At 44.7% G+C, this 26868-nt stretch overlaps 1 protein-coding gene across 1 annotated transcript in view; it reads right to left on the bottom strand.

The window, feature by feature from the left end:
- ORC5 (origin recognition complex subunit 5) overlaps positions 1-26868 on the bottom strand; it is a 333695-nt gene that overhangs the window by 201402 nt on the left and 105425 nt on the right. The window lies entirely within an intron of this gene.

Raw genomic sequence — 26868 nt, 5'->3', positions numbered from 1 at the left:
GGTTAGCAGATAAAAAAGACAAACCACAATCCAACCCGGTTTATTTATTGAGCAAACATCTACACGATTTAAACTGAACTATACACAGGGCTACCCTAGCAATAGGTTGCCGAAGTGCCAAAATAGTTGGTAAGTAGTTTTGACAAGTCAAAGACGAATAAAAACAAAGCATATTGATGGAGCGAGGCTGTAACAAAAATTTTTTATACCCCTCGTAAAGTTAGTTTCTCGAATATGTATTAATCGAGTGGATTCGGAACTAACCAACAGAAAAAGAAAATACACACAGAAAAGTACACGTTGGATACTAATTTGCTTGTGTTGCAAATCGTAATATATATATAAAAAAATTCTTTGCTCAAAACAAACACTCCAAGAAATCTACAAGAGACACCCAATCTTCTGCTATTGATGACAATCTTTCTATAGCCGACATGGATCTTTTACTTAACCTACGAGGCAATGCCACTCGAGTTAATGTTGAAACGGATACCCCAACACAAATCATAACTCCTGACCAGGAAGAATTTCACGAAGCTACAAGTAGCCAAGCAGCCATGATCGCTGAGGAACAAGACATTCATATCAATAAATCCGTGACCACAAACTTCCGTCCCAGTTCAAAGTTTACCCCGCTCAGTATCCGAGACACGGTGGACATTTTCCATGAACTGGTTGTAAATGACTTGAAAAATGCACAAGTGTAAAACAAAAATTTCAGCAAACAAGAAAAAGACTATTCGGCTTTAATCACTAAACTTAAAGCTGATCACAACTGTATAGTGAGAAACGCCGATAAAGGAGGGAATGTTGTTCTCTGGGACAGGGGATAATATTTAGCTGAGGCACACAAACAGCTTAACAATCGCTCGAACTATGTCAAGACAACAGAACTTGCTATGCAACAACAGTTCGAGCTCTATAATCAGCAGCTGCAAGGCTGGTACCAGCAAAGCCTCTTATCCTTAGAGGAATATAAGTTTTTGAAAATTATCAATCCGACTACCCCAGTGTTTTACCTTATACCTAAGGTGCATAAAACGTGGTCAACCCACCTGGCCGCCCAATTATTTCTGCAATAGGGGGGGCCTGGAAAACACTTCTAAATTTATTGATTCATTTCTATGTCCTCTGGTCAAGCAACTTCCCTCCTTTATCCAAGATTCAAGCGATTTTCTAAGAAAAATCTATGATATTCCTTGGGAACCTGATCTCTTACTGGTAACGATTGATGTCTCTACGCTTTATACAAGTATAAGGCATGAAGACGGCCTCCGGGCAGTCAAGCATTTCTAAAAGAACGCCCAATCAATCTTTGGCTCCACACACAAATGCTTCTGCCAATGATTATGACTTGCTTGAATAGCAACTATTTCCTATTTGATTTGATAACAACCTGTACAAACAGGTATGTGGGACCGCGATGGGCACCTGCTTCGCCCCCAGCTATGCTAATTTGCATATGGGCTGGTGGGAGGAGCAGGTGGTCCAAGCGGATTTCCACAAAGAGTGGGACGACAATATTCTCCATTGGAGCAGGTACATTGACGACCTGTTCCTCATATGTAAAGGTTCAGAAGTCAGTGCACAAAACTTTATTGACAAACTTCAGGATAACAACCTTAATCTAAAGTTTACAAGTAACATCAGTGCCACATCCCTGAACTTTCTAGATCTCACCATTTTCGTTAAAGATGGGAAATTGCAGTCTAATCTATACAGAAAACCTACAGCAGGGAATACGTTGCTTCACGCAACAAGCTTTCATCCAACCAATTTAATCAGAAGCATTCCGTATGGAGAAAGCCTAAGAGCCATCAGAAACTGTAGTGACCCAGAATGTCTAGAAAAAGAGCTGTTAACACTCAATACCCGATTTTCAGAGCGAGGGTACTCACAGGATAACATTAGTGGGTGCATCAAGAAAGCAAAAAAAACGCAGCAGGGAAGAAATTTTGTTTAACCAAAATAAACCAAAAGCTACTAAACAGAGTGAAACAAACCAGGTCAGAATGATAACATCGTATAGTAAAAAGCACGCAGATGTAAGAAAAATCTTAAACCGTCACTGGCATCTCGTTGCAAATGATCCTCTTTTACAAGATCTAGTCCCCAAAAAACCCGCTATTACCTTTAGAAAAGCAAGGTCCTTAGAACAAATGCTAGTGTCCAACATGCTGCCCCCTAAACCCAAAAGAAAAGGAGCAGGATCAGACTGGCTCAAGAGGAAACCTGGCTTTATTAAATGTACGAAATGCAAGGCTTGTAAGTTGGGAACTAACACCAACTCATATCAGGGGGGCCTTTCTAATAGAGTGAAACAAATTAGAGGTTTCTTTGACTGCAAGACGGACTATGCTGTCTACGTGCTCCAGTGCCCATGTGGCCTGAGGTACGTGGGCAGCACTATCCATCCAGTGCATATTCGCATATTACAACACATGCGAGCTATCTGAAACACAGATCCATCCTACCCAGTGGCACGCCATTTTGAAGAGAAGCACAACAAAGATGAAGCAGGGCTCAGCTACTTTGTTATTGATCAAATCCCCAAAAGTGTAAAAGGCGGAGATCGATTGAAAAAATTGAGGCGCCTCGAATCAAGGTATATTCTAGAACTCAATTCTAAGGCCCCGGGAGGGTTGAACCTTGAAGAAGATTTAAGCACACACTTATGATAGGCAGTATGAGTCTAGCCTTCTGAATATTTGGTTACTGTCTTGAAGAAAATGTAGGTGTCATTTGAATGCTGGTTAATTCAAAGATAAAGAGCAACGGTGACCTCAATTTTTATGTTCCATGCTTGTACACAGAATCGTGTAAAAATATTATGGTTTTAAAACAAGGTCACTTTCCTTCCTCTTCTTTTTTATCCTCTTCCCTGCACTTTCCTTTTCTCCTACACCTTCACTTTCCACCTTCAAACTACCTCCCCCCCCCTTTTTTTCTCTCAGTCCCACTTACTCCTGACGACACCGATTAGTTTGCCCACTTGGGCAGTATTTCTCCAGAAATAATAACTAAAAAACAGACCAACTTCAATCACTACAATGCCCAACTATCATGTGTTAAGTATACGCCCACCACGGGCTTAATACAAAGCTTTCATGTAATGCACAGTTTCGGCGCAACTAAGCGGTTATTTAATCTGTAAAGCGTCCAAGCTTACCCGGATACGAAATGAAATGTTTAAAATGTATATATTGTAAAAATGATCTAACTATGCTATATTACAACTAAAGCTTTTTTACTTGGACATGGAGGCAAGTTTAATGAAAGTAGTGAGCAATTTGAAATGTGCAAATGGCATATATTGTAAAAACTACGAGTCTGTTTTCATTGTCAGTCAGTTTGTAGTCCTAATTACATGACTGGTTTGGGTGCACTTTCTTTCTTTAAAAATGGCGATTGTAATTCACTGAAGTATCGGTGAGCAAGCCTGCTGGTCAGACGAAACGCGTCCGAGGGCGACATAAAATAAACACTTTGGTCTGCACAAAGTCTCGTCACTGGTAGTTTGTCTACTTGGGAGGTGAAGTGTTGGCGGGACCTGACTTCAGAGGCCCCGTTTTGAGACGAGACGCCCGCTGTTCTGGAAGGTGGCAGTTTTCTTCTGAAGTAAAGAGAAGTAGTAGATATATATATATATATATATATATATATAAAACCTTCAAAATAAAAAGAAATATTAATCATGTAAATTCGTCATACTAACATAGTACAATAACGCCTCTAATTTAACAAAGCTATGCATGTATGCTTATTATAAGTATTCATTGTTGCAAAAACTAAGGAGATTGGTAAGAAAACAACGCCACTTTGTGGCTTAAGGCTAGGTAACCACTAACAGGGTAAACCTATAATGGTGGGAGGTAAACAGAAGGGCTTTACTTCGAAATCTAACGTTTAATTGTGTTGGTTTCTATAATAGTTCCTGTCATGGCTCATGAGGCTTAATAAAAAATGGAGGGTTTGTGAAACTCCAAGAAAGTGTAATTCTACGCATGCACGACTGTACTCGAGAGATGTACGAGCAGCCTGTGCCTGGGCTACTGATTTCAAGGTCAGCGTGGCCTGAGAAGCAGAATGGTGTCAAAAAGGAATGCACGAGTTGTGAGCCTGGAAAGGTTGACCGAAGTGTCGACAAAGGACAGAAATGAAATGTTGCAAACATGAACAATTATGACTGAATGAGAATTATGGAAGTGACTTTGCAAAATTCGGACAATGAGGAGATAAGGTGATCTTCACCACCCCTCTAATGGACCAATGAGGAAAGAGTGTGGACCCTAAAGTTTAAAATTTTAGTTAGATAGTTAGGGAAAAGGGTATAAAAGAGGCTGTTTGGAAGAGAGAAAAAAAGCTTGCTTTTGAATTATTTTCGCACCACGACACTCTGTGGGACTGATCGATTTTCTGGGTGCAAAGAGTATGACATTTTTCCTGACTTTAACTTTTGATGGGGACGGAGTCCTGATGGGAGGTGAACATCGAGGAAGATAGAGAGGCTGTTTTTGGGAACTTTGTCGTTTAATCCTGTTTTTTCTTCTATGACCAAGAAGATGGGTAATAGGTCTGTGAATTTTTTTCAATTCTGAATTATTTCGCTAATAAATGTAAACTAATTGAACTTATTTAATCCTTTTACTTGAAGCGATCAGAGAAATGCTTAACCTAATTTTTCTGAATAAAGATTAAAATTCTAAAAGTAAGGTCATGCTAGAAGACAAAGAGAAATAAAAGTTAAATAAATAGAGAATTAAGCTGGTCTTGTTGTCCATAACTAAACTTTTACTAGCTGATCCATTGGCCAAAACAGTGGGGTGCCTTAAATGTTGTTTGAGATTTATATACCATGGTGAAATCAAGGAAATGCATATGTACATAATGTATAGAACTTAAACTAATAGATTAAGTAGGGTACTCTGCTATCCAGCAGCTCGTCCTCTGGTTTATCACTGATCTCGGGAGCAGTGTGATGTGTGTGAATGAGTGACTCGCGGTGCTATGGGCCCCGACGACGAGTAAATTATGATAGCTCCTGAGTATTCTGTGAAGGTTTTGAGCATTGTTTGAAAGCAGAGCTGGATCAGTATCAATGAGAAGTACAAAGGCAGAAAAGATTCACAACCCTAAAAAGTAAAAGATGCTCATCCAAAAACCAAAACAGCAACTAAAAGCATCATACTTTTAAGGTCACGATCACATGCAAAGTTGGGGACTCCTATTTAATCTCCATGTCCGGGTGGTGACAAAGAGAGTAATTGAAGGGATGGAGAGGAGGTGGGGGGGACGGAGGCTTTACCGCTCTGATTAGTTTCGCAAAGTTACGAGATGTACAGAGCACCATTTTAATACAAAGCAAGGTTACTGGTTGTGGGAGACCCTACTTGAGCAGCAACAACAATCCTTGTCAGGGTGAGGCAAAAGCACATCCCCAAATTAACCTGTGCTCAACCCACTGGAAGCTTGGCACAGAGCCCTCAGGCTTAATTTAGAGGCAATGTGTAAAAGTATTTATGCAGCACTTCAAACAGTAACAAAGTGCAAACATAACAGAAGAAAAATTTCACACGAATTTTGAAAAATATAGCAAAATTTTATTAACACCAAAATGACAAAAATCCAATCAGTAGAAACGGGAATATGCAATTAAGGGAAAATAGCACCGAAAAGCCCAAAGAGCCACTCCGTTATTTATTTGTTCGTGAAAAACTGAGAGAAAGTCGTAAGTTCAGGCCAACTGCGATGGAGCGTGGATCAGATTCAGCAACCAGGTTAGTCTTCCAGAAAAGTTACCTTCTTAGTCTAGATCGAAGAGTTCAGTTCGCGGTGGAGGTGGGGTGGATGGGGACGGGAGGGACAACACGGGAAGCAGGGAGAGCAGACAGTTGTCAAAGTACCACAAATAATAGGCTTGGCATCGTAGGTGGTCGATGCTGTACCACACAAATCCTGTTATCATGAACGGTTGGGCTGGAGCTTTGCGGTGGTGCTCCCTGTGAGCAGTCAATTTAGCGCAATGGGTCAGTTGACAGAACTTTGCTTTGGCGGATCAGAGCGACCAATAAGGACTTGGTAACAACAAGCCCTTTCTCAGTCACAAAGATCTCAAAACGTTTGATTCAAGTCCACGGAGGCCACATCAAGGGTGCATGACTAGAGCAGCACCACTTGGTAGTCAGGGGCTTACTACTGCTAGATCTGGATCGTGGCTCAGGTGATTGGGAGTCTTATGTCCCTATGGCTCTGAACAGGAGACCAGCAGACTAGCTCTTAAAGTCCTGCGTTCAGGCGCAGGTCCAATCCCTCAGACTCAGGCAGGAGGGCAGCAATCCAACAAGGCAGCCTCATTTCAGCAGCACAGCTGTCCTTCCTGGCAAACTCTCCACTGATCCAGAAGTGCACTTAAGAGCTGGGGGTCTGAGGTAAGTATACCAGATGCCTCTTTTGAAGTGGGAGAAGCTTCTAAAGGTTTCTCTTTGAAGGGCACAGGTATCCGGCCTCCTCTGCCCTGGCTCCAGACTAACTACAGGGGGTATGCACTCCTTTGTGTGGAGGCAGGGCATATCCTATTCAAGTTTAAGTAGGGATGTACCCAGCCCTGCCCATCCTGCGAGTGATGGCCCATTCAGAAACACCTACACTCTCCCTTTTGTGCATCTGTCTAGGAGGAATACAGAAAGCCCAACTGTCAGCTACACCCAGTCATATGACCTAGAGAGAGACTGCGTGCACCATATGGCTAATGCAGGAAAACGCCAACTTTCTAAAAGTAGAATTTAAAAAATTGCAATTTAAAATCAGACTTCTACATCTGAGAGAATCTTTCATTACAATTCCAAAGACACCAAACATGAACTGATTGGCTGCTCCCATTTGGAAGTTACAGCTTATTAAATATAATAAGGCAACTCCAATGTTACCCTGTGAGAGACCGGCCTTGCAGTAGTGAAAAACGAATGCAAGAGTTTTTCACTAGCAGGACATGTAAAACTTAAAAGTACATGCCCATCTTTTTTTAATACAGTGCATCCCCACCGCTGTTCTATACAGGGACTACCCTAGGGGTAAAATATGTATTAAAAAAAAGTTTGGGGCTGCCAAAAGGGATATTGTGCCAGGTCGAAATGGCAGTTTAAAACTGCATACAGTCTGCAATGGCGGGCCTGAGACCGGCTTAAAGGGTTAGTTAAGTGGGTGGCAGAATCAGTGCTACTGCCACACTAGTAGCATTTAATGTACAGGCCCCGTTTAGAGGCAGTACCTCTATACCAAGGACTTACAAGTAAATTAAATATGTCAATTGGGTATAAATCAGTTTTACCATGTTTAGAGCAGAGAGCACAAGCACTTTAGCACCGAGTAATAGTGGTAAAGGGCACAGAGTCCTAAAGCCAGCAAAAACAATGTCAACAAAACAGGAAGGGCCAAGTAACACCCCCACCCACCCCTCCCAGCCAAAAGCCTGGGTAAGCTCATCAATAATGTGATGGGCTTCCCTGATTTAGTCCTAGAACATGGACGAGGATTCTGTTATACAGGCGCGCTTGTCAGTTCTATGGCTCTCTGAACTCAGTTGGATCCCTTGGTCCCCACTTTCCTGAGTCACATGACTGACTTATGGAGAATCTTTCTACTTACTTGTGGACTTTTTCTGTGAAGCACCTAACCTTAACTTGCTTACAGATGCATCATAGTAGGCAGACAGTACCACGATGACCAACAAAGTTATGTGGTCATTTCGGCCCCATTGGGCCAGACTTCTGTCCGCAACTCAAGGAATATTTTCATAAGGACATTAACCAACAGAGGCCACTGACAGTTGTCAGTGTCAAGAGCCAGGCTCCAGGCCATCCAGGGTTCTCTGATATCGGAGGGTCCTCAGAGTAGGGGCAGTAGCCTCGGGTGTTCTGCACCCTACTTTCACTCTCCTTCCCACCAGACAAGGAGTGGTAGCCTACAACCAGCCACTCGGCCTGGGTTTGAACCTGAAGAATGGACTCGCGCCTAGCGAACCAGGGCTTGCATGGCCTCCGGGGGTAATCGCCACCAGCTCAAGGGTTACACACACTGTCATGCAGGCATCAGCCTGGTGCAGGCTTCCAGCACTCGGTCTCTTTGACAGCACATGGAGAACCCCTAGGTCAGAAGTGGCCTCCCCAGGGGTAGTCTTGGGGTGCTCTGTTCTCAGAGGTCGCAACCCCTCATTCACTGGTCCACCCACTGTGGAGTGTTTCCACCTCATGCCCTTCCATCTGGGACTCCGTACCCTCCCCTTGGAAACAGTGTCTGCAGAAACCAGAGAGCAAAGGGTGCCTTGGGCAGCCATCCCTCGCAGGTCTCATGACACCTGTGGCAACTCATTCCCCAGGATGCAGTCTATGGGCATCTGGGGACAAACTATGACCCTTCTCTGGGTCACCTCCCCACCCAATTCCAGGGTTACCAGGGCCATGGGGCGGACAAGGACCCGCCCTTGGACCAGAGTTATTCTGCACACCTAGCCAGAGTACAGCTTGGGAGAAACCAACCTTTTTACTACCATTGTCTGGCTAGCCCTGGGGTCCCTCAGAGCAGTGACAGTGACCCCATTCACCTTCACAGGAGCTACTCCCACCCTCAGGAATCACCAGTCTACCATCAGAGTTCAACCTCCCAACTAAAGGAGATTATGGCATAATCTACCTCTAGCCCCTGGGGGACTATTTACCCCAAAGGGCATATTGGCCATCCCTGTAGAGGTACCACCAGTTGGTGGACTTTCAGGACAGAGTCCCCCTGCTTGTGTCCTAGCTGAGAATACTCAAAGCAGCTGGGCTGGAAATGGGGCACCCTGAGCCACTGTACACCAGACCATCCTCACCTGTATCTCAGAAGTGGCCTGAGAACCCTATCCTCCCCTTGCTAAGGAGGTCTGCCTCCTTAGCAAGCTCCCTGGGGCAAGTGAGCTTACTATCAATCATGTTTTGGAGCAGATCTGCAAAGCAAAGGCTGAACGTGTGCTCTCTTGCAATCAAGTTATATAGCCCTTAGTAATCCTGGACCTCACTGCACTTTACCCAACCATCCAGTACCTTCCGAAACAAATCCATGAAATCTACCCAAGACTGCTGGGGTAGCTTCTGGCTGTCAAATCTCTGCCTGTACATTTCAGGGGTGAGGCTATATTTACTGACACAGATTTCCTTCATAGGAATCTAACTCATCCTGTCCACCTTTTCTAGGGTCAGGAGGGTATCCCTACCATCACTGGGGATATGCTTCCAGAGGCTCGCCCCCCCCCCCCCACAAAAAAAAAAAACATCCTTAGGGATCTTATGCATCTGTAAAGCTACCTCATAAGCTTCAAACCAATGTCAATGCCGTCTCCAGAAAAGCTACACCATAAGCTTCAAACCAATGTCAATGTCCGCCCCCCACAACAAAGTTGCATATCAGACCCTTAGGGATGTGGACCCTTTTTGTCTCAAGAAGGCTCTGCAGGTACACTTCCACCATCACTGATGGACCCTGCCTGTCTGGCTTTGATACGGAGCTTCTTAAGACAGACTCAGTTCATGAGTCAACACATTTTTTCTATTCTCTAAGGAGCTCTCTGCCTCTGCTTTCTTTTGCTCTGCCTCCATGACCAGTTTCTATTACACCACTTTCAACTGGACCGTTCGTAGCTCAAACTTCAGTTCAGTTCAGTTTCCTGTCGGTCAGTTCCTCTGTGGGCAAGCCTTAATACACACTGCGCTCTGCTCTGATTTTCAGTGTAAAATAAAATCACTGTATGGCACTGCACAAACAAGGACTAAACCTCCCCGCTGATCACCAATGTAAAAACTGGGTTATTGGTTGGGGGCAGCGAGGACGACAGGGGGTAGTGAAACCATACTTAAGCAGCAACCAAAATCCTTATCAGGGTTATGCACAAGCAAAGCCCAAATTAATAGCTGGTTAAAGCTTACGTTAATTGATTCATTAATGAAACTCTGACCTGAAGACCAACATACACATACATAGAGGGAGCCAAAAATACCAGTACCCTTGCACATTAAACAGCATACATACAGACACCGGTGCACACAGGACAATGAGCATTTAGGCACACACGTGCACAGGTAAAAAGGCGACCAAAATGAATGCAGACACAAAGAAAGAAAAACAGAAATACTCATGTACACAGTCCACATGCAGGCACCCATGACAGACCAGGCACACAGATCAGTAGGCATACAGAAACCCTTGTTCACACACTCTTGAACATAGGCCTAGAGACACACACGTTCCAACACACACACAATAACGGACAGACACTGATGCACACAGATCGTGGTTACCCAAAGGCCTCCCAGCACTAGAACACTCTATATTATCAACGTTTCACCCGTTACATATACAGTCACCAAGCACAGAGAACAATAGACATACAGACACCAATGCACACAGACTAACACACAGGCATTCAAGCACAGAGAACAATAGACACACAGGCTTCAAATTCGCAGTAGCATAATGAAAGCAATAAAACAAACTGGCAAAACAAAGAGGCCCCGGAGGCCGCACAGGGCGTGCTTCCACGTTACAGGCTACGCTTGTAGATAAACGTGCACGGTCTCATTTAAAGTGCCTTCTGAGTGTAGGAAATGTATAAATAAACCCAGGCATTTGGAATAGAGTTAAATACACTATCCAGCTGCACCTCTCAAGATGTAGGGAAGGGAGAGATAGGAGGACATGGACGCCGGTCTGGCTCCAATAGGCTCACCAATGGTATGTGAGCTGTAGGCCTGGTGAGGCACACTACTCTTTGATCGGTTATGATAAGTGGTTGTTGTGTTCATTAGGACGGCTGGTCCACGTAGGCCCGTTGGTGCAAAATACTCTCATCCATATTAGACCTTCTATAAATTTCCCTTTCATTTCTCCTCGTTTTTTTCTCTTTCCATGTGTGCTGCATTCTGCAGCTCACATCGAAAGAGGAAAACGCCTCTCAGGATTGTTTTTTTGAAGGAAGGTGCTCATTCCTGTACAAAAACAATCCTGTCTATGTTGGTGGTAGGCAGCAATTTATGCACCAACGCAAAGGAAAAGGACAGGAATGCAACGTATTTCATAAATACTGCGCATTTCTGCCCTTTCACATTGGCGTAGGGCAGCGTCGCAAGAAGACTTGCGGTACTGCCTTACTCCAATTCCTCATAAATGAGGCCCTTTGTTTTTAGCTACACCTTTGACTACACCCCGACGCTCACTGACCTTTGCTTTGCTAAACACTTGCTTAATATTATTTTCCCACCGTAAAATGTATTTGCTATGGAAATTGGGGGCATTTATAGTTCTCGATAGTTATCTATGATGAGGAGCACCAGGTTCTATATATTTTAGTCAGAAGGAGGTCCTTCCGCCTGAAAACGTTTGACAAGGGGGTCTTGGCATCAAAAAGTTTGAAGACCTCTACTGTAGTCAAAGGGTCGGGTTGACAGAACTTTGCTTTGGTGAGCAACAAGGTTTTGATGCCAACTGATCCTTTTGCGGTTGTGAGGAGCCCTAGGGGGGAACCACTTGGGGAGGGGGCAGTGGGGGGGGAGGGGGATGGAGAAGAGGACTATACGTTGCGTTTTTAAATTGTGATTTCAGTGATGCCAAACTTGGATTACTTATATCTTTCCATTTGGGATTTATCAAATGTAATAAGGTAACTACAATGTTATCCTACGGGAAAGATCGACCTTGCAATGTGAAAACGAATTTAGGAGATATTTACTGCCAGAACTGGTCAAAATTAAAAGTACATTTCCAACTTTTCAAATACCATGCCTTCCGGGGCAGTCTAAGGTCTAGTATCCTTAGGTCCTTAGCACACGTTAAGTAATAAACTGGTTTCCCTATTGTATAAAAAGCAAAGGATTATATGCAATAAAATTCTTGAGACAATTGCGTCTGGTTCTTTTTTCGTTTATTCCCGTGTTCTAGTGTATCAGTTGAAACAGCCACAACCAACACCTGTTTCGTCGCTTTTGGGGGTGTAGTCCTGCGACTTCCTCAAGGCTATATGCTTCAAGTCTGTTACTTTTGAAATGTGGTGATACTTCCAACCCACATTGGGGTTCCGTAGTATGGGACGTGTCCACGATTGTTAATACTGAAGTAAAGTCTCCTTTCCAACTCTTATTCTGGGTTCTCAATGTTTTATCTCTTTCAGTCTGAAAAGCAGTCTGAAAAGCATCACGCCGCGCTGGCTCTCTACCGTGTTCGGTGAGTAGCTCACCGAACACGGTAGAGAGCCAGCGCGGCGTGATGTTTTTTAGACTGCTTTTAAGACTGGAAGAGATAAAACATTGACACATCGCATACTACGGAACCCCAATGTTGGTCAGAAGTATCATCACATTTCAAAAGTAACAGTAGTTGCAAACCCAAAACTCTGTGTGATTCTACCAAGTGGCGCTATAATCCTATTTATAATACCACGCTTCTATACTTTACCTGACTACCCTTTGGTGATTTCTATATATTAAAAAGGAAGGTTTGGGACTGGCAAAAGATTTCTTCTGCCTGGTTAAAATGGTAGTTTAAAACTGCACACATAGGCTTCAGTGGCAGGCCCAAGACTGGTTTAACGTAATACATATGTGGGTGGCACATTCAGTGCTAAAGGTCCACTGGTAGCATTTAATTTACAGGCCTGGGTACACATAGTACCACTTTACTCGTGGCATAAAAGTGAATTAACTGTGTCAAACTGGTATTAGCCAGTTTTACCATCTTTAGAGGAAAGAGCACAAGAACTTTAGCACTGAATAGCAGTGACACAGTATGGAGTCCAAAAGCCAGCAAAAAAGAAGTTAGCAAAATAGGAGGGTGAAAGCAAAAAGTCTTAGAATGATCCGGCAGAAATTGCCAAGTCCAACACAAGTTGATTTTCTGTGGTTTTTGTTAAATCACTAATGAAATTTGTATTAAAAAAATCCAGGGGATTACATACAACTAAAGCGCCAGTTCACAGATAAATATGTTCCCTAATTGAAAAAAGAAAACACTGGACACGCCAAATGATCCCAGGAAAATGTATTCATCTGCCATAAGTTTTATGATTTTAAAGTATCATACACAGCTGCAGTCCTAAAAGAAAAAAAACTAACCACAAATGTATCTGTGTTGTGGCCCAGAATATTACAATGGCTGGCCTGCCAAACAAGTCAAACTAAAAGCCAGAAAACCTCAACAAACCCACAGCATACATCAGTGATTAAACAGCAAAACCAACTGTAGAAAGCAGTGTCTGGATGTCAATCATTTGATAACCGACCATGTTGGACATGAAAAAGGGAAAGATTAATATTGCCAGTGTTGGAAATGGTTTGCTCTGTAGGGTCACCCCCAAACATTTTGCCTTCCTCCTCCCCTTTTTTTCTGAATTCATTTTTGTTGGTTTTAGGACTCCAGCACTAGTTAGCAGTGGTAAAGTGGACAAAGTGCTGGTGACCGTTTCTTAGAACACAGTAACATTGGATCAGACCAAATTGGCATATTTAGTTTCTGCTTAAGTCCCAAGTAAGATGGTACTACGTATGCCCATGGCCTGTAAAGTAAATGCTACTAGTGGGCCTGCAGCACAGATTGTCCCATCCACTTAAGTAGCCATTTAAACATTTTTTATGCCTACCTCTGAAGAGTATTTGCGTGCAGCTAACCTGCCAGGTCAACCTGGCAAGACAGACTTTTTGCTAGGCCCAAACCTTCTTTAACCCCTTCAATGCGTGTGACAAGGTCAACTCGTCATGGGCATTACCTGCGCTGTGCGCGTGACGAGTTGACCTGGTCACGTAACATGGGATCTTCGAAATCGCAGCGCTCAGCGGGAAAACTGCTAGCGCGCATGCGGTTAATACATATAAGTCACCCCTAAGGTTGTCCCTAGACAGCCTCAAGGGTAGAGGGCAGTGTGCTTCAAAAGGTGGACATGGACTATTAAGTTTTAATATGTCCTGGTAGTGAAAAACAACTAAATTCGTTTTTCACTACTACAAGGCCTATCTATATCTCCTATAGGATAACATTTGGATTACCTTATTACATTTTATAATTAGTTCGCAAGTGGGAAGACATAACTGATCCAAGTTTGCCATCTCTGAAATCACAATTTAAAATCACAATATATAGTGAAGTTGGATTTTAAATTGCAATTCGGAAAATGACACTTAAACTGGCATTTCTTTACTTTAGCCATTTGGTGCCTGCTGCCCGTCTCTGATCAAATGGCTGGGGTATATCACAGTTAGGCTTTGCGTATTCCTCAACAGTCACACACAATGGGAGCTTAGGTGCGACCTGATGGGCCATCCTGGAAGGGAGAAGCTGTGCACAGCCTCACTTACACCCGAATAGGCTGTGTCCTTTCCACACACAAAAGGCTGTGTAGCCCTCTGTAGGTAGTGGGATCCTTTCTGCCAGGGCAGTAAGGACAGGGACTCTGTGCACATCAAAGGCATGTCTTTAGAGTCTCCCCCCTTCAAAAGCACAACTGAGTATACATACTGGACCTCTGACACCACCACTTCAGTACACCTCTGGACCTGTGGATCCGCTGTCAGGAAGAACGACTGTTGTGCTGCTGAAAGGACCATCACTCTGCTGAACGGTCACTCTGAAGGGGCTGCTGCCTTGCAGTGCTGACCTGCTGACCTCTTGCCTAGAGAGGAAGAACTGGACTTGGAACCTATCTTGAACCCAGAACCCCAGAGGGACTCAAAGGTCTAGTGGCTGGCCTCTCGATCTGAGCCTCAGGGACTTAACAGACTTCCAACACCTCCTGGACCAGTCTTCAATTAGTCAAGGACTCCCTAGAGACCCCCGTCAGGTCTCTGGACCCTTGGTGTGGTTCTCAAGCTCTTCAAGTAAAGATTTTGGGCTCTCTGTGAATACAAACGGGGCCATTTGCTCTGAACCAAGCTCCTCGCACCGAGAATCCGCACTAGCCGCCGCAAGTTTGTCTCTTTGTCTAGCAAACATCGCTCGCCACCACGAGGCCCCAAGCTCATCCATCTGCTACGCCCAACCTGCTCTTCGTGCCCTGCCAACTATCATCTCCTCTTGCACCCGGAGAACCTCTCCTCTGCGAACGGGCACCTTGGCACAAAACTTAAGGTAAAACTTCAGCAGGACTAATCTGGCACTGTATTCAACCTGCGCTCCATCACGGTCAGTCTGAACTTTCGAATTTGACCCGGATCAGCGCTGCCATATATCCAGGTTGGCGCTTTAAGCTTTTAAGCACTATCTTACAGTTTATTCATAACGCCGGTTCTACTGATTGTAATTTTGCCATTTTGGTTTGGTTTTATTTATTAAAATTAAGCTCCATGCTCTAACCTGGTGTGGAATAATCTTTGTGTGGGGTTTTCACAGTTTTACTGTTTGAAATGGGGAGAGGAGTTGGCCTAACAGCTAGGGGGTTCGACCTTGAATCTGGTGAACTGGGTTCGAGTCTTGGCAATGATGCGGACATCCTGGGCAAATCCCTTAATCTCCTAAAATGAATATGGCCTCATGTAATGCAACTGGTGCTATGTAAAGTACTCTGATACCAGATTCAGGTCGAGTTTGCGCTATATAAAACTGTGTAAAATAAACAGAAAAAATATTCTACACATTGCCTCTAAAGTTAAGCCGGACTGCTCTGTCCAGAGTGTGAGCACGGTTAATTTAGTGTGTTGTTTGTGCCTTACCCAGACTAGGAATGTGGTTACTGCTTGACCAGGACTTATACCCCATTCAAACAAAACCTTTTCTAACAGCCAACCTTTAACACAGGCATGCCATTTTGGCTGGATTTATCTTTCCTAAATAATGAACGGCCAGAACAAGCTTTGGCACTGGCAGTAGACTGGGCTTTTAAATTGGAGTGCTTGTTCAGTCACGGATGAGTTGGGGCACTTCAAAACTTATCACGGTGCACCATTTTACTCATCCTTCACTTACGCATCCACCCTCTGACACTTTTTTTCATTTACTCACTTGTGCGAGTATTGACTTACACAAACTCACATAAGTACATGAAAGATTAATAATAATACAAAAAGAGAGAGAGACAACATGTAGACACCTACATTTGGCCCGCATAATCTTTCAATACAAAAATAAAATTAAACTTTGTAGGTGTCGACCATCTTGTAATGGAATTTTAAACAGTGAATCATTGTTTTAAAATCCCAACATAGCGGTCATGTTCAGAAGCAATACATTGGCCATCTAGGAGCAGTAAAAACAATGACACACTAACCATAACACCATTCCAAGATCGATCCTCATTAAATATTGTTTGGGTCACCATATTCAAATGGTAAAGTGCATCAGTGTAGTACCAAGCAAAGGTGGCCAAGATAATGCTTTTTACACATAGTGGCCTTTATAGCATAGTAGAACAATCATACAAAAAAGACAAAACCATTTAAAGGCAGCTGCTCAGTTTAGACACAGGCTGCAAAGGATGCAGAGCACTGCAGATGAAATGAGCAGCAAGCAAGCAGCCCAGTAGGACTGGCTGGAGAAACCTCATCAAAAAAAAAAAAAGAAAAGGGGGCTGGGGAGACACGAAAATGGCGCCTATAAATGGAAAACAAATGTAAAAAGTACTGGCCATCATATACTGGCCACGATATAGCCAAAACTAAATGCAACCCGCTCTCTATGATCCTCCATGACGCCGAGAAGGCCTTTGAGTGTCCTGGGGGTACCTCTGGGAGGTACTAAGGTTTAAGGAGTTTGGCCAGGGTCTATTGAAGGCCATTAAACGATGCATCACAGCCCCTATGCCCAACTGCAAATCATGGGCATGCAACTGGAAAAAATCAGATTAGAAGCGGTACAAGACAGGGCTGTCCCTGTTCCCCAATATTTTTTGCCCTCTGTATTGATCCCTTTTAAATTCAGCTGTTAAATAATCCAGTGATTATACCAATGACAGTAAATGGCTTTGATACAAAGGTTATAGCATACGCAGATGACATGGCATTGCTCACACCCAAACCCCAGATGGCTCTGGATGAAGTTGAAAGAACGGCAGAAGGGTTTGGCTTAGTATTAGGGTACTATTTGAATAAAGCGAAAACTCCGGTAGTTTGTATGAACAATGTTGCTCTGATAATTGTAGGGTGGAGAACGCTACATATTCGAGGATAGGGTTTCATTGACGGTACGTTCCATCTATAGGATAAATGTTGACCCAATTTTAGGGTAAGCCAGTCAAGAACTGAGGCAAATCAATGGTTTACATCTCACTCTGGCAGGTAGCTGTAATGTCCTCAAGATTAAATTTTTACTTTTATGTTTTTTTTGTTTAGGACGGTGCCGCTAGAACTCATGACGCAATGCTTTAAAAATATTAAGATGCTCAGAGTTCCAAATTTATTTGGCAATATGCAAGGGTGTGACAAGCTTTAAAATATATGTGACTCCCAAGATTTCATGGTGGGGGGGGCTATACTCAATTACAGATTGTATTACTGTACAGCATAGCTTTAGCATATCAGTGATTTTTTTTCAGCTAGGAGGTGAAGCAGCAGAGTTTCCCGGGATATACGCGTTAGCGATGGGTAGTACAGTTGGGGGATGCTTTCTAAGACCTATTGAAACTGGTTACTATAAAAAAAAAAAGTTAGATTCAAGACCCCAAGGGCAGCCTGGTAAGTTTGGAGTTTGGTAAAAAAAAAGAAAAAAAAAAGTAATGAGAATCAACAATTCTAATTCTTATACCCCACTATGGCACTCCCCTTTGCTCCAGTCGGTATTCGACGATGGGAGTTTGTAAGCAGCTGGAATCTGCAGGAAAAATCCATTTGGTGGATCTCTTTAGCCTGGACCATTTGTGCTCTTTTTCGGAATGCAAAAATAACAGTTGATGGACAGAATGCAGAACAATGTCATACATTCAGCCCAGTACAGAGATCTAGGCCTAAATCCATCGGTTTTTTTTTGCTCACCAAGCCACCCCAGTTCAGACATGGCCATATGCAAATCAGTCTTGACCCTGTGCCTCATGGGAACAGTCCAGCCCGAACTGCTAAGCAATGTCTTCCCTGGACCGGAATCAATCATCCTAGGACCGGTTCTGGCTATTTGTCTGAACTTGGTGAGCAAAAGAACGATGGATTAAACCCAGATCTGTGACTGGGGGTGAATGTTTTGCCATTGTGCAACATTCCGTCCATCATCTTGTTTGTTTTTCGGAATTGCAGCAGGATTTCGGATTGCTTGGCCAATTCTTTTTCAAATATTTACAGTTAAAGGAAGGTTGAGTAAACTGGATGACGTTTCAGTGGAACGAATTCCCCTTCTGGATTTAATTATGTATAACAGTGGTAGGATTAGACAGCTGCATGCGTAGCTGAATGACAGGGCAGTGGTATGGACTAACAATTAATATAAAAAAGACAAAAATAATGACTATGGGAAAAGGGAAACCGAGGATTAAAGAGTGGAATATCACTGGCTTGGTAATTGAAAATGTGAAATCATATAAATATCTTGGGATTACTTTTGATGATGGACTGATATTTGGACAGCATTTTAATAATCTTGAAGCCAGGGGTTGCGCTCTCGCATTTGCTTTTAGAAAATTGAGAAACAAATTATCATGCCCTAACTATGAACATCTAATGAAAGTGATGAGAGCAATGTTAATTCCATCTTTGGACTATTGCTCAATCATCTTTAGGGGCAAAGACGCGAAGTTGCTTGACGATATAGAAATGAGAACATATAAAACCATTTTTAGGATCCCTAAATATATCAGTCGTGCAAACATAAGACTGGAATTTGGACTGAAGAATCAATTTCTGGCGCGTCAATCAACATTTTTGAAGTCATTATTATCATTAGTCCGTTCGAATGAAGGATCTTTAGCAATGCTGTGTTGGCTCGAAATTTCAGAAGGTGAATATTCAAAAAATTGGCAACTGTACCTAAATGAATGCTTATGTAATTTTGGTTGCCCTAAATTAGAAGAGGAAATGAGGAGTAGAATAGTTTTTAAGAAAGAAATGAATCAAACGGCCGCATTACTAACGACTATAGCGGATAAGGAGGACTTAAGGAAAAAAAAATCATTTTTGGTGAATTGCTAATTCTTTTGGTAGGTTGTCGCCCCAACCCTATCTGTCATCATCTAAGACCTTTCCTTAAGAATACATTTATGTACTTGAAGTTGGGAAGATATCCGACAAAGGATGGTATTCCAAAATGGGAGAATCAATGGTCATCGAGTATTTGCAGGCTTTGTGGGCTAAGGGAGGAAACAATAATGCATATAGTAACTTTATGTCCAGCATTGGCAGACGCTCGGAAGTCTATCCTAAAACCGATTTTTAATGAACTAGGAGTTAGAACATGTAGGCAAGCAATTATTACCTGTTTGAGTGGGGTCAATATTAAACTTTATTTATCTTTTTGTTAAGTTCATCATTATCAGAAAAGAAATTCAAAAGAGTTGGAGTAAGTAAATTTATTTCGCGATAAAATATCTAAGGAATATAACTGAAGAATTGTCTGAAGCAAAGTGTTATTTCAGCTTAAGGGACTATTAGTACAATCTAATCTAGTAATGCACATTGCACTTTATTATCGCTTGTAAATGGAAAACAGCTAAACATTTGTATTTTTAATTCCCACTGCTAACACATGTCACTTTAGTTAAATGCTGCAATATTAGTATTTTCTGCTAGTATAAGGCATTTTAGCAAGTATAATGCATTTTAATTATTTTTTTTGTAATGTTTTATTATTTTTATGGAAATGTTATTTATCATCTCATTACTGGTGGATCATTTTAAGGATGTGAATAGTGTTGTGTATATTTGTTTGCTTGTTTTTTTATTGGCTCTTTTGTTTGTAATGTTTTTAACTAATCAACAAATAAATTATTGTACTACTACTGGTATTGAAAGATAGTAAACCACCCAATGTACAACAGTGGTTTGCCTGACTGCTATATGTGTAACTTGGAGAGTGCTCTATACGATTGTAAAGGAGGGAGGGGATGAGTAGGCGGGGAAGAGAGATTTGATCTTCTTTGAGTGCATAGACTGATGGCACACTCTCAGTAGCCTGGCCCATTGTTAAGGGTCAGAGTTCCTAAAAGTTATTGTAATGCCACTTATTAGAGGAAAATATGTTGAATGATTTTTGTTTCTCTTTCTTTTTCTGGCTCCCAAAAAAATGTATCGATGGAATGAGTTTGAAATGTATGCTGTGTTCCTTTTTGGCAATAAATATATATATATAAAAAATGTTTTAAAGCGAATTGCACATGTGCCAAATTAGATGGAGTAAGCAGCAAGTGAACGAAGGCTACTTGGGCATGGCTGCATCAGAATTCGTAATACAGAACAAGTAAGTGGATTCTTATTTCCCCACGTAGGCAACAATAAATAGCAATAACATTCTATAAGAGGAAGTCAAAGTATCAACACTCAAGTATTACTTATCTGGGTAATCATCAAACATGGTGCCAAGGACAGTGTTTGGGGATAGAGGAAGGAGCAACACTACCCAGGCAAGAAACATGTTAGTGAAGGAAGCCCGAAAATAAAAAATGTGAACTAGTGCAAGATGTACTTGCATTAAAATAAGCATGGACTGGTTTATGGAAAGAGAGCCCTCTATGGTGACTTTAGAGATTAATTTGGTGAGGGTTCTAAGGACTATCTGCAGTGACAGTGGGAATAAAAGTATTGAGTGCGCTTGGGAAGGTAGGGCCGAATCAAGGAAAAATGCTTCTGGGCACATCAAAAATTCAGGGATGGATGGGAAGTGCAAGAAACAAGAACTCGCTGAGGAACTGGTGCTTGCTGAATCCACAGTCAGATGTTTGTTCCAAAGAGTGGAATCAATTTCTCACTGGTGGAGAATTGCGACCAGTAGGGGCAGGTTTCATCAAAAGAGTTGGGGACGCCCAGTGTAGATACCAGTGAACAGAACACTTGTGAATGTAGAGTTTCATTGCAAAACCCAAAGCACTTTAGTGGTTCACTAAGAGGTTACTTTGTTAGTTGTGCCTGGTTTTTAAAGTGTGTGTTTTGAGCGTGATCCATGTAGAAAGAATGTTGGTGTTCAGCATGATTGTCAGAGGAGTTCTCCAATCTCAGTTGCAAAAAATCCACTCAGAAGCAGTGAAAATGTAACCCAGTACAACCATAAACCCCAACAGTAGACAGGTCAAGGGTATTCACCCTGGAGGATAACCTAAATAAAACCTTACCACCATCAGTAGATACTTTCATGGTAACATCCCAGAATCACTAAACTTGTGCCACAAATACAACAGCCAGCCATCAGTTGATGGATCGATGGGATCAAATGAGAAGGGTTTTCAAGTAAATTACAGGCACCATCAGTAGATGGATTTATGGGATTCACCTTTGGAAGGAAGCATTAACTGCAACCTTACTGTTGCTGTTAATGTGAACACGGCAGAAGCGGACCCTGAGAGGACAGTTAAAAGTTCGATAACACGGCCAAGGCTTTCTATGGACCCAATCCGGTTAAACCACAAAAGCTGCCACAGGGAGTTGCACTTAATCTTTCCATCTTTCACCTGCAGACCCTGGCAGGATACACTGGTAAGGACAGATATAAAGGATAAGACTCAATGTCACAGCGCCATGAAGCCTACGGGCGTACGTGCGCTTAATAAATTTAATTTAACATAACATAACATAACATGTTGGCTGTGGGTTTCGGGAGGGGTGGTTCTACATCAGATGACTGGCCTGGAAAATCTTTAGTTCATGCTGGAAAGGTGAAGCACAGCCTGAGGTGGAAGGCCTGCAGTTAACAATGAGGAGTAAAGACGGATAAATGCCTTGGTAAAAAGGAAATGCTTACACTCAAGTAACTTGTGGGTAGGCGGTAAAGCTCACCAAAAATACAGCACACTGTAATATAGTTTCATTAAATCAGCCGAGAAAGTTAAATCCGAAAGTGAGCACAGGCATCACCACACAGGCAGAAGGGCATCCAGATCAGCAACACATTTAGCAAAACTGCAGAAAAATACATGATACGTGGCACGGGAAATCTGGGGTCAGGGTGGTTGACAACACAGAGGTCTAGTCATTACAGTTCTTTCTTCAAGTATCAGGCAATAATGACTGCAATGTATTTTGATTTCAGAAGGGTATCCCTAAAAGGGAGAGGCCGCAAATCACATGATCAGCAATCAAAACCAATCAAATAAAGTAAAATCGGAGGCAGAAGGTAAAGAGTTACCTATGGGGAAGGAGGGCAAAAAAAATGTCCAAGCACAAAGTACATGCTCCACCCTAAAGTAAATAATAGATATGAGCAGGCAGTTAAGCTCTCTGTAAATGCATCACACAGTAATGCAATTTAATGATAGTGCCAATAGAGTAATAGAGTGAAAGAGAAAAGTGAGTACAGTCATCACGGGTACATCATTGCAATAGACAGCACTCAAATTGTTGCATATATACAGGTTACCACCCACACCCAGACCTTTTAAACAATACTGATTAAAGCCTTTAAAAGGAGAGTTCACGAACGAAAAATCATGCAGCAGTCCACAAGCATCAGTTGCTGAGGAAACAAGAGGGCAAGCACAGCAGATATTTGCATATCCTCACAAATTCTTTAGGGGGGGAATGCAGTTGTTTTCTTTCAAGGATGATGGGCTGCCAGTAAGCGCCTGCAGTCAATTTGGCTGCAGAAGCAAACCAACTGCTCCAGTTCGTTCTTCACACAGACTGGCTTGCCTGTTGCATTTACACCTACCAGAAACACCCCAGGGTCTCTGAAAACGTAGTTCTCATTCCCTTGTCCCTGGTCTAATCGAGCAGTTATGGATGCAGTTTTAACCCAGTCTTCAGGCTTAGGAGGCAAAGGGTTTCTCTACTTCATACAAATTTCCCTCTGTGCTATCAACACAAGATATAACAATAAGGCTCTGTGTAGAACTCATCTGATTACTTAATGTGCCATCATCCCCAAACAAAACCAGAGTCATATTTAGAAGGATTTTCCCTCTAAAGATATCACAGAGAGCTTCCTCTACTCTTCTTCAAAAAGCGAAGAGCCTAGGACACTCATAAAAAAATGTGGAGGTCGTTGGCTTTGATGAGATCACACCTTGGACATTTAGGTATGGAGAGTGGAGCAAACTTGGCTATCCTAGCAGGAGTGTAATTTAATTGATTAATGACAAAGAAATAAGTGTTCTTGAGATTCGCTGGCTTAACATAATTATATAGCAGCTTCAGAGATGGTTCATATAATTCTTCGAAGTCACATTCAAAAGGTACCCAGTTCCATATTAGATGTTGTGGGAGGTGTTCCTTCTTTGCCTCTAAAGACTTCTTATACCATTTGGAGATTTCCTTGCTATTAAGTTTAACGTCTTGAAAGGATTGGTCCACCTCCCAATCCACATGTATTTCTCTCTTTTCTGCTGCGAACCAAGAGATCAATTGCATGTATTTGAATCTGGAAAGGCCATTTCCAATCCTAGCTCTTGAAACCTCCCATGGATGGACCCCCTCTAACGATACCAGCTCTGACCATATAACAATACCTGCTCATTTAATTGGAATTGCAATTAAGGCATTCCGGGGTCCCAGGGGATTCCCAAATTGGGGCAAACTGAGTAATACCCCATCTACTTCTGATCTTGTACCACAGGCTAAGGGCAGACTCCAGTACTTTCAGTCGCACTTTTTTAAAGTACCTTGGTGCCCTAAATGTATACAAGAAGCCATCTCCATCATCCAGCCTTGTCATTTCAGCCAAATGTCTACCCCAAGATGACTCGTCTGGTTGCGTAAGTAACAATCAGATATTTTTTAATTGAAAGGCAATACAATACCACTTAATATCCGGAAGGGCCAACCCTCCTTTAATGAGCTTACGCCTACGTTTTTTCCCAGCCAATCTGGCACCTTTATAGGCCCAGATGAAACTCATAATTTTAGTCTGAATTTTACCGATGCCCAGTTTTAACAAGCATTTACAATGCAATGGTTTTGCCTTTGTTAAAGTTAGAGCTATTGGCATTGCTCTTGACATTATTTTTATTTATGTTTTTTTTTAACATAAATAAATGGCATTGTCATTTACAATGCCACTAGCTTTATCTCTCGCAAATGACACACACAAGCACACACAGAGCCCCCCCCCACACACACACACACAGAGCCCCCCCACACACACACACACAGAGCCCCCCCACACACACACCCACACAGAGCCCCCCCACACACACCCACACAGAGCCCCCCCCACACACACCCACACAGAGCCCGCCACACACACCCACACAGAGCCCCCCACACACACAGACACACACACAGCCTCACAAAGCCCCCCACACACTTAGCCACACAGCGCCCTCCACACACCCACACAGAGCCTTCCACACACACCCACACAGCACACGGAGGCACAAGCAGGCAACAGGGGCACACGGAGGCACAAGAAGGCAACAGGGGCACACAGAGGCACAAGAAGGCAACAGGGGCACACGGAGGCACAAGCAGGCAACAGGGGCACACAGAGGCACAAGCAGGCAACAGGGGCACGGAAACGGAGGCACAAGCAGGCAACAGGGGCACGGAAACGGAGGCACAAGCAGGCAACAGGGGCACGAAAACGGAGGCACAAGCAGGCAACAGGGGCACGAAAACGGAGGCACAAGCAGGCAACAGGGGCACGAAAACGGAGGCACAAGCAGGCGACAGGGGCACGAAAACGGAGGCACAAGCAGGCGACAGGGGCACACGGAGGCACAAGCAGGCGACAGGGGCACACGGAGGCACAAGCAGGCGACAGGGGCACACGGAGGCACAAGCAGGCGACAGGGGCACACGGAGGCACAAGCAGGCGACAGGGGCACACGGAGGCACAAGCAGGCGACAGGGGCACACGGAGGCACAAGCAGGCGACAGGGGCACACGGAGGCACAAGCAGGCGACAGGGGCACACGGAGGCACAAGCAGGCGACAGGGGCACACGGAGGCACAAGCAGGCGACAGGGGCACACAGAGGCACAAGCAGGCGACAGGGGCACACAGAGGCACAAGCAGGCAACAGGGGCACACAGAGGCACAAGCAGGCAACAGGGGCACACAGAGGCACAAGCAGGCAACAGGGGCACACGGAGGCACATGCAGGCGACAGGGGCACACAGAGGCACAAGCAGGCGACAGGGGCACACAGAGGCACAAGCAGGCAACAGGGGCACACAGAGGCACAAGCCGGCAACAGGGGCACACAGAGGCACAAGCAGGCAACAGGGGCACACGCAGGCAACAGGGGCACGAAAACGGAGGCACAAGCAGGCAACAGGGGCACGGAAACGGAGGCACAAGCAGGCAACAGGGGCACGAAAACGGAGGCACAAGCAGGCAACAGGGGCACGAAAACGGAGGCACAAGCAGGCGACAGGGGCACGAAAACGGAGGCACAAGCAGGCGACGGGCACGAAAACGGAGGCACAAGCAGGCGACAGGGGCACACGGAGGCACAAGCAGGCGACAGGGGCACACGGAGGCACAAGCAGGCGACAGGGGCACACAGAGGCACAAGCAGGCGACAGGGGCACACAGAGGCACAAGCAGGCGACAGGGGCACACAGAGGCACAAGCAGGCGACAGGGGCACACAGAGGCACAAGCAGGCGACAGGGGCACACAGAGGCACAAGCAGGCGACAGGGGCACACAGAGGCACAAGCAGGCGACAGGGGCACACAGAGGCACAAGCAGGCGACAGGGGCACACAAAGGCACAAGCAGGCAACAGGGGCACACAGAGGCACAAGCAGGCAACAGGGGCACACGCAGGCAACAGGGGCACGAAAACGGAGGCACAAGCAGGCGACAGGGGCACACGGAGGCACAAGCAGGCGACAGGGGCACACGGAGGCACAAGCAGGCGACAGGGGCACACGGAGGCACAAGCAGGCGACAGGGGCACGAAAACGGAGGCACAAGCAGGCAACAGGGGCACACGGAGGTACAAGCAGGCAACAGGGGCACACGGAGGCACAAGCAGGCAACAGGGTCAAGAAAACAAGCACAAGCAGGCAAAAGGGTCAGTAGGGAAGTAGTGCGGCTGGTGCAGTGGTACCAGGCCGAAAGGTGAGAGGGGCTGTCTGCACCCCAGTTTGGACAGTTTCCACTACCTAACAGGGATTGGTGGGAGGGGGGCGTACTTCTTGCTTGCTTTAGGGCTGTTACTTCGGGGACGCAGTGCACGCTCTTGCCTGCTGCCGGCGGGACACGACAACAGGCAGGGAGAGGACAGGCTGGGAGAGGGCAGGGAGGGGACAGGCTGGGAGAGGGCAGGTTGGGAGAGGGCAGGCTGGAAGTGGACAGGCTGGGAAAGGGCAGGGAGGGGACAGGTTGGGAGAGGGCAGGCTGGAAGAGGACAGGGAGGGGACAGGCTGGGAGAGGGCAGGCTGCGAGAGGGCAGGCTGCGAGAGGGCAGGCTGCGAGAGGGCAGGCTGCGAGAGGGCAGGCTGCGAGAGGGCAGGCTGCGAGAGGGCAGGCTGCGAGAGGGCAGGCTGCGAGAGGGCAGGCTGCGAGAGGGCAGGCTGCGAGAGGGCAGGCTGCGAGAGGGCAGGCTGCGAGAGGGCAGGCTGCGAGAGGGCAGGCTGCGAGAGGGCAGGCTGCGAGAGGGCAGGCTGCGAGAGGGCAGGCTGGGAGAGGACAGGCTGGGAGAGGACAGGCTGGGAGAGGACAGGCTGGGAGAGGACAGGCTGGGAGAGGACAGGCTGGGAAGCAGAGAGGGTCTTAACTGAGGAGTCTGCCAGCGCGGAGCTCTCCGGGGCGCAGAGCAGCAGCAGGGCCCAGCAGAGCAGGGCGGGGGGCG

This window comes from Lissotriton vulgaris, chromosome 1_1 (genome assembly GCF_964263255.1).
Source record: "Lissotriton vulgaris chromosome 1_1, aLisVul1.2, whole genome shotgun sequence".
NCBI lineage: Eukaryota > Metazoa > Chordata > Amphibia > Caudata > Salamandridae > Lissotriton > Lissotriton vulgaris.
The sequence above is the reverse complement of the archived record's forward strand: the minus strand, read 5'-3'. Positions and strand labels throughout refer to the sequence as shown.